Here is a 12,611-nt window from a genome sequence, read left to right on the forward strand (position 1 = left end):
AATAGTTTTGCTGAATTTATTCAGACAGCCTGGATAATGATATCATAAACAGAGAATCTATCCAGACAGCTTAGGAAAATCTGACTTTTCACATTGATGGTATATTGACCTTCTTCCATTTTTCATCCTTCCCTTATTTTTAGAGGGACAGTAGATAAGTGTGTCAAGGCAATTCTTCTAGAATTCTTAGAATTTATTGCATTTAGTCAAATTATTTCTTATTACTGTGACCAGTTTGGAAACTATGCTATAGATATTTATATCTGCTTTTAACCATCATCAGAATAGAACAATTAAGTTTTGATTCTGGCTTTTCCTAATTTTTAATAGTGATTCTGAAACACATTGAATAGTTAGTAGTGATGGCAGAAACACAAGCCATTCCTAAACGTAGATCTGTGAGGTTCTCTTCTTTCCAGGGCTCAGACAATTTTTTATTGTGGTACAGGGAGGTTTCGTTACTTTTATTGAGTTTTATTTCAGTTACTGTTAAAAAAAAAATTTTTTTACTTGTTTGTCAGTCCTGATTTGTTCCAATTTGATTCACTCCCACCTCTAACTTAAATGAAACTCAGAAGGTGAATCAAGAGAAAGCAAAAGTGCTGTTGGACTTATATAGCATTTGAATGACTTCTGTGAAAGTCATGTTAAAAAAGACAGAGGTAACACATTTTAGCTCATGACCAAGCAGGACTTATTTCTTCTGTTGTTCCTGAGGAACCCGCATAAATTTGTCATGACTGTATTAATGGGTATGTAGATGAAGTAAAAATCATGCTGGTATTCCTGTTGCATGGGCTGATTTGAATTAACCAGAACACAGAGGATAAGCATATCTCTCTTTCATTGTGAACTGTAATGCTGAATCTTTTGAATATCAGATTTAGTTTATTGAAATATGATTTTTATTGACCAATGCATGAAAATCAGTAAGAAAACACAGCTAGTCCAAAATGTAGATTGTGCTTTATTTACAGTATGTTCTAGACCCATATTCCACAGACTAGACTGGTTTTCAGTTGGTCTCTGGAAACACATATATTTTTCCAGAGTGTTTTCTTTCACAGTGTGACAGAACTTGAACTTGTGGACATTTGGGGTTTGTTGTAAAACTCTGTTTCTTGCTTAGGCTTTTTAAAAAAAAATTGTCTGTGAAAGGTTAAAAGCCTTCAGAAGATAAAGTTTTCATTGGGTCAGTGACATGGTCCTGATCATACTGGGACTTTTAAAGAGGAGAATAATTGGGAGAAATCATTAAATACAAATATTGGCTAAGTTTTTATTTTTTGTGAGGTGTTAAGAACTTGGTAAGAATTTAATGTCTTGGATTGGAGTGCAGGAATTTTTTCTTAATATAATGAATTCAATAGATTTAATAGACCTTTCTTCTGCCTTCAAGCAGATAAGGTATCTTTTACAAAATTTTAATGTGAAACTATCATATGATCTGATTCTGGTGTGAGTCTTATGCAGTACAGGTAACTCAGACAGCAGATGGACTCAGGGTTTGTATTTCTCAGACAGTTTCCCATTGTTTTGTGTCCATGGTTGTTCAGGTAGAATAGATATCTACCTAATTGATTTACTTACACAGCCACATAGATCATGTTATGTAATTTATCTGTCATGTTTTTCATGGATAAAGAAATTGAAACTGCCTGAAAGCAGGCCCTACACCCACTTCAAGGCTTCTTGAAAATTATCAGAAAGAAAGAAGATAATATGGCTGAAACAATTGAAACAGTTTTACAAAATTTTGTTGTCCTAAATTTTAGAAAGAAAGCAAGACAGAGAATGGAAGAACCTTGACTTGAGCCTCAAAGGTCTGTCACTTAAAAGCTTCCATTTTCATGAGCTATGTGAAATAAAAAAGCATTCCAGAATGTGGACAGTGGCTCAAAAATTTTTTTGAAGTTCTCTTGGCTTTCAGAGGGAGAATAAGCAGAAAGACACAGAGTATCATTTTAGTCCGAAAGAAAATATTTAATTCTCCATTTGTTATTGAATATTAGAATTCCATGGGTTTATTCAGATAACTTTAATTAAAGTCCCCCCAGGCAGCCTTTTAGGTGCGGACTCCAAACTTACCTGATATTAAAAGAGAAATTTGCCAGTGAAATTAAGTCAAAGTGTGTAAGTTACAGCAGCCTCAAGACAGTAGCAAATTCCACACCCTGGTAATTAAGGTTCATTTATAAATCTGTTTATTCTGGTTTAGTGGAAAAGTAATATTATTTCCCTTGATAAATATTTGAGGTACTGTTCATCTTTTAAAAGCATCTAATGTAAAAGCAGAAAAAGTAAAATAATATCATTTGTACACTACTTGCTTTGTTTCTCTTCTGCATTTTTGAGAGGGGTGATATTTTTAGGTAGCAGAAGGCTGCATCACCTAGGGTGCCAAACTCTGTGCGTGTCTAAAGTAGACTGAAGATCTGCAGAACAGACTGCAACATAAACTTCTGCAATCAGCACTGGTAGGCAGGCCATATAGAGCCACAATGTTACGTCTCCTTTTTTCTCTTCATATCTTTTAAAATATTCTTAAAAAAAACAATTCACATTATATGTATCCTGCATCATTTTCTTTGTCTTTAACTTACTAAGTTATGTTAAAATGTGTCTTTTATTTGGATTTTTTTTCCCAGTTATTCCTCATATGATGATGGGGTTAATGAAAGAAAATGCCTCTGTGCAGAAATAGGTTGATGTATTTTCATCTCTAGACTAGGAGACAGTTTGTGCTGAAATGTAGGAGGAAATCTGAGATATTGCCGCTAAAGGATTACAGAACAGAGTTTCATTCAGGCTCATGTAACATAGTGCTACAACTAATAAATGTGCAAATTGAGTTCTTCCATACATTTAGTGTGCATATGCCTGCGCTAACAACAGAAGATAATGTGCTCTTTAAAATATTTTCAAATATGGCTCTTCCAACCTAGATAATAGATAGTAGGAAAGGTCATCTGCATTCTCCACTCAAACTTCACAGAAAAGGTATTCAGAACTACTAACAGCAATAAAGAATAAAACAATAGCATATGCTCCCCCAAAAATGTACAGGTACTTTTTTTAGAAGTTAAAAGGAAAGCAGTAATACTGTAACAAAAATGACAACGGTAAGGATAATAATCCTACCTAAACCTGGGCAAAATACACAGTGAAAATCCAGCAATGAAACCAGCAACCTTTTACACGATGGTAAACAAACACAGGTGTGATACTGGATCTGAATCTCGCTGAATTATTAATACAGGTCAGAACCAACTCACTCTGTGTGTGTGTGTGTGGGGAAGGACTGGGCCTGGACCTGTAGGTCCAAGGTAAGGCCTGCTGAGAGCACAGGGTTGAGAGCACAGGGCTGAGAGCACATGGCCTGCAGCCAACAGGGCCGAGCCCTGAGAGCACAGGGCAGAGCCAGAGGGCTTGTGGCCAACACAGCTGTGCCCACGCAAAGCACGTGGTATCACTGGAGGCCCTGAAGCCGGGCTGTCGGTCAAGGAAGGCCTGCCTGGGAGCCCATCCACACTGCGTCCCTGCAGCCTGTGACTGGCTACAGCACATCTCACTCTGACCTGGAAGGCACTGACCAGATATCCTGCTTGGGACAGAAAACTAAACTGTATAAATACACGAGACTCTATGTGAGCTCTTTTCTCTCCTTTCTCCTGCTGCCTGAACGATGTGAATCATTGAATCTTGTCGGTAACCATTTTTCCTTTCCTTTCTCGCCTTCCCTTTTTTTTTTTTTTTTTTGCTTTCTTCTCTCTTTCTTTAGCCTTTTAATCTGTTTTCTTCTTTTACTCTTTTCTGTCTCTTGTGGATAACTTAAAATCAATCAATTGTTTATTAAGCTGGTATATTGATTGCAATAGGTGTTTTCTGTGAACTGAGTTTTTGTGATGGGTGTTTTAGTAAAATGCTTTTCTTGGTTGTACTTTGCTCTTGTAAAATGTTTTGCCAAAATATCTTATTTTTCTCACTAAATTAAAAGAATTTATCTTAGAGAAGAGTGTGTGACTCTTTCTCTGGATGCGACTTCGGGGTTATAACAAACAAAAAGGCTTTTAAAAAGTCTTAAATAAAATGTAACCACTCTGGGCAGTTTATGGCTTAAAATCTGGAGTGTAACAAGAAGTTAATTCTTTCTTTGTGAAGATGTAATATCGTCAGTTGTACTAAAGTACATACACTATTGCACATATAAAAATCTGCTTCTGTTTTACCAGTCTGGCATAATTTTTTTTTCATAAAATAGGCATCAATCAGTCAACATCCTCTCTTAAAAGCAAAATCCTGGAAAAATAAAATATTTTTGCATGTAACCAAGATCAAATGTTGTCAAACTAAGAGGAAAAGTGAGCTCAGACTGAAAATTTTACCTTAGGTCTGTCTCCTTCGTGTAATCCAGACCTTCTCTGGCAAGTAGGGCTCTTCTGTGAGCACAGGCAGAGAAATTAGTCCCAACTAAGCAGTATTCAAACTGTTTTGGAAAAGGTCAAAGACAAATCTATAAATCTACATTGGAAACTGACAGCTAAAAGTTGTGGATTAAATAACAGGGCTAGAAAGTACATATTCTAGAAGAAAGAACCACTAGGTAAAATTTTTTGAAAGGTTTTAAGGCACACAACCTGATGAGGGGTCAGAAGTGTGAATGATGGAGTCAAGAATGAGAGGTTGAAACCTTGGCAAGCTGAGAGGTAAATATTGTAAGAATTTGAGCCAGATTTCTGGGAAACAAATAACTGGACTATCCATCATCAGCTAGTCTGGAAAAGCCTGCAGATCACCTTAGACAAAAGAAGCTGTAATAGCTTCTGCTGTTTTTACTTTTTGCTTCCCTTATTTTCGTAAATCATCTTTCAAATGTACCGAATCTTCATTGCCTATCTTTATCTTTATATATGAAACATGTCTAGGAGTATTCTGGGCACAAAGATCAGCTGGCATAAGACAACCTATGTTTATACATGTCTTAGAATTTCCAAAGTGGGGATGGCAAAGCTGCATTTTGAGAATGTTTCTTGGGACCTCACAAGTGCTGAATCATGCCCAGTTTTGTCTGGGAGAGGGCCAGTTGTCCTGAGCCCAAGGCATGTCAGAGACCAATCTCCCAGTTCAGTTGAATAGACTCAGATTGTGGCAGCTGATAAAGTCCCTGAATGCTCTTCAATTTGTTTGGCTGTCACACACAGGGCTTCATCCAGTGTACTGAGGGCAATTGTCCTCCCTAAACTAATGCTGGAAAAAACCCACAACAATTTGTGCACACAAATTGTGCACACAGGCACTTGCTGCTTGCTCTGGTGGATTAAGATTTCGGAGTTCCTACATGCCAACATTTTCTCTGTTAAAGGCTTCAATCTGATCCTGAGTATGAGGGACCATATTTTGTGTCTGCATTGCAATATTACTTAGTTGAATAAAAGTTTCAAGTGACAATGTTTTCAGTTGTTTTATTTTGAGATGTAGTTATCTGACTAAATGTTTACCCTTAGCTATTATGCTATTGTTGAATAAAAGTACTTATATGCAGTTATTTGGAGGTGTAGGTAGGTTTGCACATGCAAAAATAAAGGTGCCAAATTACACAATTAATTTTCTCTTTGTCACACCACAAGCTCATGTGAACCTGAGATATTGCCTCTGCTTATATATGACACATTCAAGCCTGTCCCTTTTCATCTAAATTCGTAGTCATCTGGTGTCCATTCAAGCAGCCTAATTTTGTTTCACTGCTTCTGTCCTAACTGCATGCATTCACAACGATTAACACTGCAAAATTGTTCTACATAACATATACCATGGAAGTGGTTCACAGACCCAAGTAGAAAAGAGGCAAGAAACTAACATTGATAACTCTGACTTTTAAAAACAACTGTAGCACATTTATTAGTAAGATCTCTTGGCCAGCATGCCAAACAACTTCAACTTTTAGACCTAATTGGAATAAGCAACAAAACATATAATATTTAATTATTCGTCCAATAAATATCTTATTTTACTGATTATACTAGTAGATATGAAGGAAGAAAAATCCAAATAAACTTATTTTCATTATGAACAGAATTATTTTCAAGAGAATGATTTCCATGAATCATCAGCAGAACTTTAACTTTTATGCCAGAATTATTCAGCCCAAGACTGTCTACATGAGAAGTTATTTTTTTCCATTAATGGGCTGACGCAAAATGTTTTAAAACTATCAGTTTGGAATAATTAAATGGAATATTGGACTCACTTCATAATGTTGCTCTGCAAGATTTCTTTAACAGAACTTCCTCTCCTGTTCCAAAATGGGCAATTATGTAAGATTGACAGCTGTTGAGGTGGCAGATGCCAATGTCAAATGATGACAAAAAATACTGATTTTTCTTTATGAAAAAAGAAATCTTTTCAAACAGTGTGGTGGAAAAGATGCAACAAATCATCTTGAAGCTGGTATTTCTTAGCCTCTCAGTTCTAAACACTTGCTTTAGTTTTGTGATTGTATCTAGGGACCCAGAAAAGCTAGACTCAGAAAAATGGACACACCTGCCAGTACTCAATCTAATATGCAACATTTTCCTAGAATAGCAGATATGTTTGCAAAAACACTTATTGAAGAGTTGGCATAAATTGGAAGAGAAGGAACATTGTGGAGAGAAGGTACAAGACTGGGTACATCTAGGAAGATGGAAGTGGCATCCACTACTGTCCTCAATATATTAAAACTATTCTTCAAATGTTTTTTCTGTCAAATCTCCCTGAAGAAAAAGTAATAAATTTTCTTAGTTTAGATTTTATGCAAGCGTGTTGTAAAAGGGGAGGGTAGGGAAGGGGAGGGGAGAGACATCTCCCTCTCAAATTCCCCTCCTCAGGAAGATGTAGAGAGAAGTGAGCCTTCCTGTCTCCAAATTAGACAAGCCCAAAGTCCTCAGCCACTACTCATTGGACAACTTTCTCACCCTTTCATCAGCTTTTTTGCTCTCCCCTGGATGTATTCAAGGACCTTCACATTCTTCCCAAATGTCGAAGCCCAGAACTGCACATAGCACTCAAGGTGAGGCCATGACAATGCTAAATACAGGGGGATCACCAGTTTTGACCAGCTGGTGATGCTATGTTTGATGCACTTCAGGAAGTTGTTTGCCTTCTTGGCTGGCAGAACACATTGCTGGCTCACACTGAGCCTGCTGCCAACCAGCACCTCCAGATCCCTTTGTGCAGGGCTGAGAAAGAAGGACTGAAAAGACAGTGGAAAAAAGGGATGTTTTAGTCTTGACATACACAAAAGATACCCAGATATATTTCAGCATTTAGTAAACCCATGCAGTGGTTTCAAAGCAAGCTGTGTGTTTTACCATGTTGTTCAGTCTCCTCGTAGTGGGTAAGTGGCGGGGACCATGCCTATACTTCTCTCATGATGCAGTCCCACTGCTCAGCCTACTGAGTCTCAGTTCATAACTTTCTGGTTCCTCTGCCAAGTCTTTGGCAGGCAGAGCTGGGGTTTCACCCTACTAGAGACTTTCCTGACTGTGCCCAGTTGGCTATGTCTTAAAATGCATCAGTAAATGAAATGACCAAAGAACTGTTTTCTGCCTCTGGGAGCAAGTGCTACAACCCATCGCACCCATATGGTTGAATTCTCATCTTCCAAAATGGGCTGTCCGCATCTCTTCTGTCTACTGGGAGCAGCGCCCTCTATTCCCTGGTCCATGGCTGGGGAACATGACGTATCAGGTTACCAACTGGCACAGGCTAGCAGAATGCCAGGAAGGGAATCAATGCTATCTCCATGATCAGCCAAAATTCTGTCTTACCTTGATGCCTACCACAAGCATAACTTCAGTAAATTTATTGAAAACTTTATGAAAGAGAACAGTTAGATCAGAAGTAGGACTGAGGAAATTTTTACTTCCTGAAACTTAAGGGGGACTTGTACACGATCACTTAAACAATTCATTTTTATTCAGAAATAAAATGAGGAAAAAATATCCTGGCTATGAAGCATATGATATGAAATTGGAGTCTGTGGTCCTGCACAGTGTTCTTTATTTTTCCACAGAAGAACAAAAGTTAGCAAATTAATAAAATAACCAATTCTCAATATTGGGATTAAGGCGGACTTTTTTGTCTGAGGCACTCTTAATATATGGGCCAGGTTCCCTCCAGGTTCTACTTTACTTTGTAAGACTTCATTCCAGAAGTCACAATCAGACTTTAATTTTTTTAAACCCTTCCCATTGTCCATTTGCTTTGCTTACAGGTAAAAGAGGCAAATGAATCCAATAGGTAGGAAGTAGATACTGCTTTTGTGTATTTTCCATCTGAGTTTCTCAACTGGTGTTACAGCAAAGTAGAGTTAAATAAATTTAATTAACAACTTCTTACCCTTTAAGCCCCATAACATCTAGCTCACAGAAGGAAAACATTCATAAAATAAAGATAACTATATCTGTGATAGCTTCTTAATGTGCCAATAAAATGTGATTGAGAACATACAGCATATCTCCTGGGATTTTGGGATTAAGTAGTCACATTGCTAAGCATTGCAAATAGCTTTGTAGATGAGGCTATTTATATGACCATGGGAATGTAAGAAGTGTAATAAGGGATCAGATCAAAGATTAATTTCAATAATTATAATTTCCAATAATAATCATGTATAAGAATGGCCATTACTAAATGCCTAAAGAAAATTGGAGAAGAAAACATTGATATTTACCTGAAATAGTCATATTGTTACAGACCTGTGGGTTAGAGAGTTTCTGAGCTACAAATGGTTTATTATACACAAATAACCATTTTTAGTAGTATTATTATTTGTTCATTCATTACTTAGAAGACAACACGAACACAGAAAAAGTCTGGATCTACTAGCTAGATTATGTATGGTTTGCGTATAGGCCATCTGGTCAGACCAGTTGAGGTGACATACCAGCTTGTAGTTTTTTTCAATCCTTGCTAGCTGATGTTGGTGCAAGAACAATATCTTCAGCAGGCGAACCTTTTTCATTTTGGCTTAGTTGTGGTTCTGAGACCCAGTCTCAGAAATGATGGGCTGTTTGTATAAGAATAGCAGCAATAGGATGTTTTTTGTACATTGCACATCCTATTGGGGGGAGGGGGAAAAAGAAGGGGACAGGATGTGTTTAGTGTCTTGTAGGTTTTTTCAGTATTACAAGAAATGAAAACATTTCAGAAATGCCCAGTTTGAAGTTTCTTTACATTTCAAGAAAAATTTTTGACACAGTTTAACATTTTTGTTTCAGCCAAAAAATAACTATTGTTTGCCTTGAAGTTGCATTTTTCAATTAATAAATAACTTCTTTGCAACTGTAGCCATTATTTGACATTTCCCCCCCCCATGTATTAGTACTATTTTGAAGGACTGCATAACGAAATTGTGATGTGTGACAGAAACAGAGAGACTGCTGTTACAAGTAAAAATAAAAAAAAATAATAAAACAGTTCATTACTTCCTAAGGCTTTATATTTTAGCAAAACCTTCATTTTAACTTAGTCTCCTTCTTCATTAACATAGGACTGCAGTGGTCTTCCAGCAGATAAAAGAAATCATGAGGTGATATCTTCATCGTCTGTCATTTTAACATATACACAGATATCACTTAACATACACATATCTATGTAAAGTAAACAATGGAACAAGAAACAGCAAATGAAGACACTAATCTCACAGGTGACTGTCCACACACACAGCATGCTGAACAGCTCACGCTCTGTGAAATACATTTATTTGAAATTAACAGGTATGATTTGAAGAAACAAACACCCACATGATCAAAGGAATAATTTTGGCAAGTATGTGGATTGCCTTTCAATTTATTTATAAATGTTGGGCTACTGAAGAAGTTAATTAATAAAGTATAAAGCAGGTTCTGTCGTGCTAGTTTAAAGAACATATTCAGTTCTGTTAGATTTTCATAATACGCTAATGCACGGCTTTTTCACTGTTTTAGGGATTCAGGGTAACAGATAATACCATGGGCAAATTAACTCAGTCACAGAATATTCTGAGCTGGAAGGGACCCACAAGGATCATAGAGTCCAACTATTAAATGAATGCCCTGTACAGGCATCACACCTGTGACCTTGGTGTTATTAACACTATCCTCTAATCAACTAAGGTAATCTGCATTCTAAGGACTGATCCCTCTTTTTTTTCATGAAAATAGTTCTTTTGTAATTATGGTCTTTTAGCCTTTCTGGCCTTCATCATATTTTAACTTCTATGACTCCTTTACTTTAGAAAACAACTCAATTTTACATTTGGGAATTGAACAAAGGGGAAATTATCTAGCTGCTCCTTTGACAAGATTACACTTTAATTTTTTTCAGCTTTAAAAATTAAAATTCATTTTATGTTTATATCTATGAGGAATGAGTCCTAATATTATTTTGACAAGCTTATTTTTACATTTTTAAAAGTCTGAGGGGTCTAGTAGAGAAGATCACCATGGCAGGTCTACTGTGTTTTTAACAAAGACACCCTATAAAAAGGGAGAACTCGCATCTGTCCAAAATTTCTGTTACTGTCACCTTGTTCTACTTTTTGAAGAAGGAAACATTCAAAGATCTTTTTATTGCTTCAAATTAATGGCTGCTTATACTCGAATTAAATTTTCACAGTGTCAATGTCTGTTAGCTAAATGCATCTTCTTTAGTCAGAAGACATTTCTTCCCTAATTCTTCCCTAATAAAATTTCAGTTTCCAATCAGCCTATTAGACATCGTGAAACATTTATGCCTTCATATGCCTTTCTCAAAGAATTTTAATATATGTTGTTTGGAGTAAGAACTGTGGCAACAGATCAGTTATATAAAACAGTCACAAGACTAGGTAAAATTCTGCTGAATTTACTGATAAGAGAAACGTCTTGTGCATGAATAAAGTCTAGCATTGAAGTCAGGTGTTTGGACAAACACTTCTCATGCTGCTGATATCTAAGAAAGGTGAAAGAAAAACTGGGGTTTCAAAAATTCATTGTTGACTGCTTATCCATTCTTTCAGCATTTTAAAAAAGCCTTAGATAACCCCAAATACATTTGGCAGTGTTTTAGAAATCGTTGGGTTTGGAAATTGTTGTTGGGTTTCTAAAAGCACAGTCAAACTGTTTATATCCTTTGGCCCCAAGAGAGATGCTTACATCATTACCGTGTGTGGCAACAATCAGAGAATGTGATGGTTTTTACCTTCATATTGTATACTCCACATAATTGGGGCATTCTTAATCAGAAAGTTCCCAAGGGAACTGTAATGGTTCTTAATTAGGACAGTTGCCTCATCAGGCAAAGGTTGTTTGTAATTAAAGCAGAGATCTATGCAAATCACTTAATCTCTCCCTCTCTTTTTAAGGAGGGAAAAGAATCTTTTATTGGGCAGATAGTGACAGGAAAAAGGACAATGGTTTTAAATTGAAAGAGGGTATGTTTAGGTTAGATGTTGGAAGGAATTCTTTACTCAGAGAGTGATGAAGCACTGGAACAGTTGCCCAGAGAAGTTGTGAATGCCCTAATCCTAGCAGTCTTGAAGGCCAGGTTGGATGGGGCTCTGAGCAACCTGATCTAGTGAATGGCATCTTTGTCCATGGCAAGGGGGTTGGAACTAGGTGAACTTTAACGTTCATTCCAACCCAAACCATTCCTTGATTCTATGATTATAAGAACAAGCTACTGGAAAGGATAAGTCATCCATTCCTGTCTTTGGCTTCGTGAGTAACTTCTCATGTTACTAAAAGATGCTTAAGGAAGGAAAGATGAACAGTTTTAACAATCTTCTTCCTGTGTAGTATATGCCAGGCTAGTAGAGTCTGTATTCATTTAACAGTCTAGTTACATCCTATTAATTTTTAGATTCATATTGATCTCTGGGCCTTCTGGATTGTCCAAGTCTTAATTATCATTGATGATGGGACATGCAAGTAGGGACATAAAGGGTTTCAGAAATTAATCTCCTTAAGAAGTAAAATTGTCTTTGCTGTACCATATAACTCAAAACAAAAGCTTGAAGGTCAAGGTTCAAACTCTTGTTCCAGTTAACACAACTCAGAAATGTCCTTTTAATAAAGAATTTGGTGGGGGGAAGGGGGGAAAGAGGAAAGTTATAGTATACATTTTTCAAAGAACAGAGAATGCAAGACTGGGTGGTGGTGGTGGTGTTTATGATTTACATATTTGTGGCAGAGTTCTTGTGTGAGAATAAACAGTGCAAAGAGAAGGAGAAGCCTCATGATGTGTTACTTTGTAAGAGGTGTAAGTATCGACTGGACTGAGAGGCTTAGACTCAGTCCTCCTCTGACAACTACAAGAGTTCACTGGTATCTAGCTTCTGGTAAAGGCAAGATCTCATATTTTTTCTGCCAGAATAGCTAGTACCATATATTTCATTGCCTCAGATATGAATATTTTGAAGTATTGTATTTTTCACATGCCAAGTTCTTTTTGTGTCATTTTAAAATGTGTAAATAATTTATTTCTCATATGACATAATGAGGGTATCTGATGACATGAAGATGCTGCATAAATATGTGAAAGGTTTATCAGACTATGGAAGTGTTAGCTGCACTTGGTTGAAGTGCTACACAGTTTGTGACAGGCCTTTT

Source organism: Pseudopipra pipra, chromosome 5, assembly GCF_036250125.1.
Source record: "Pseudopipra pipra isolate bDixPip1 chromosome 5, bDixPip1.hap1, whole genome shotgun sequence".
Lineage (NCBI taxonomy): Eukaryota > Metazoa > Chordata > Aves > Passeriformes > Pipridae > Pseudopipra > Pseudopipra pipra.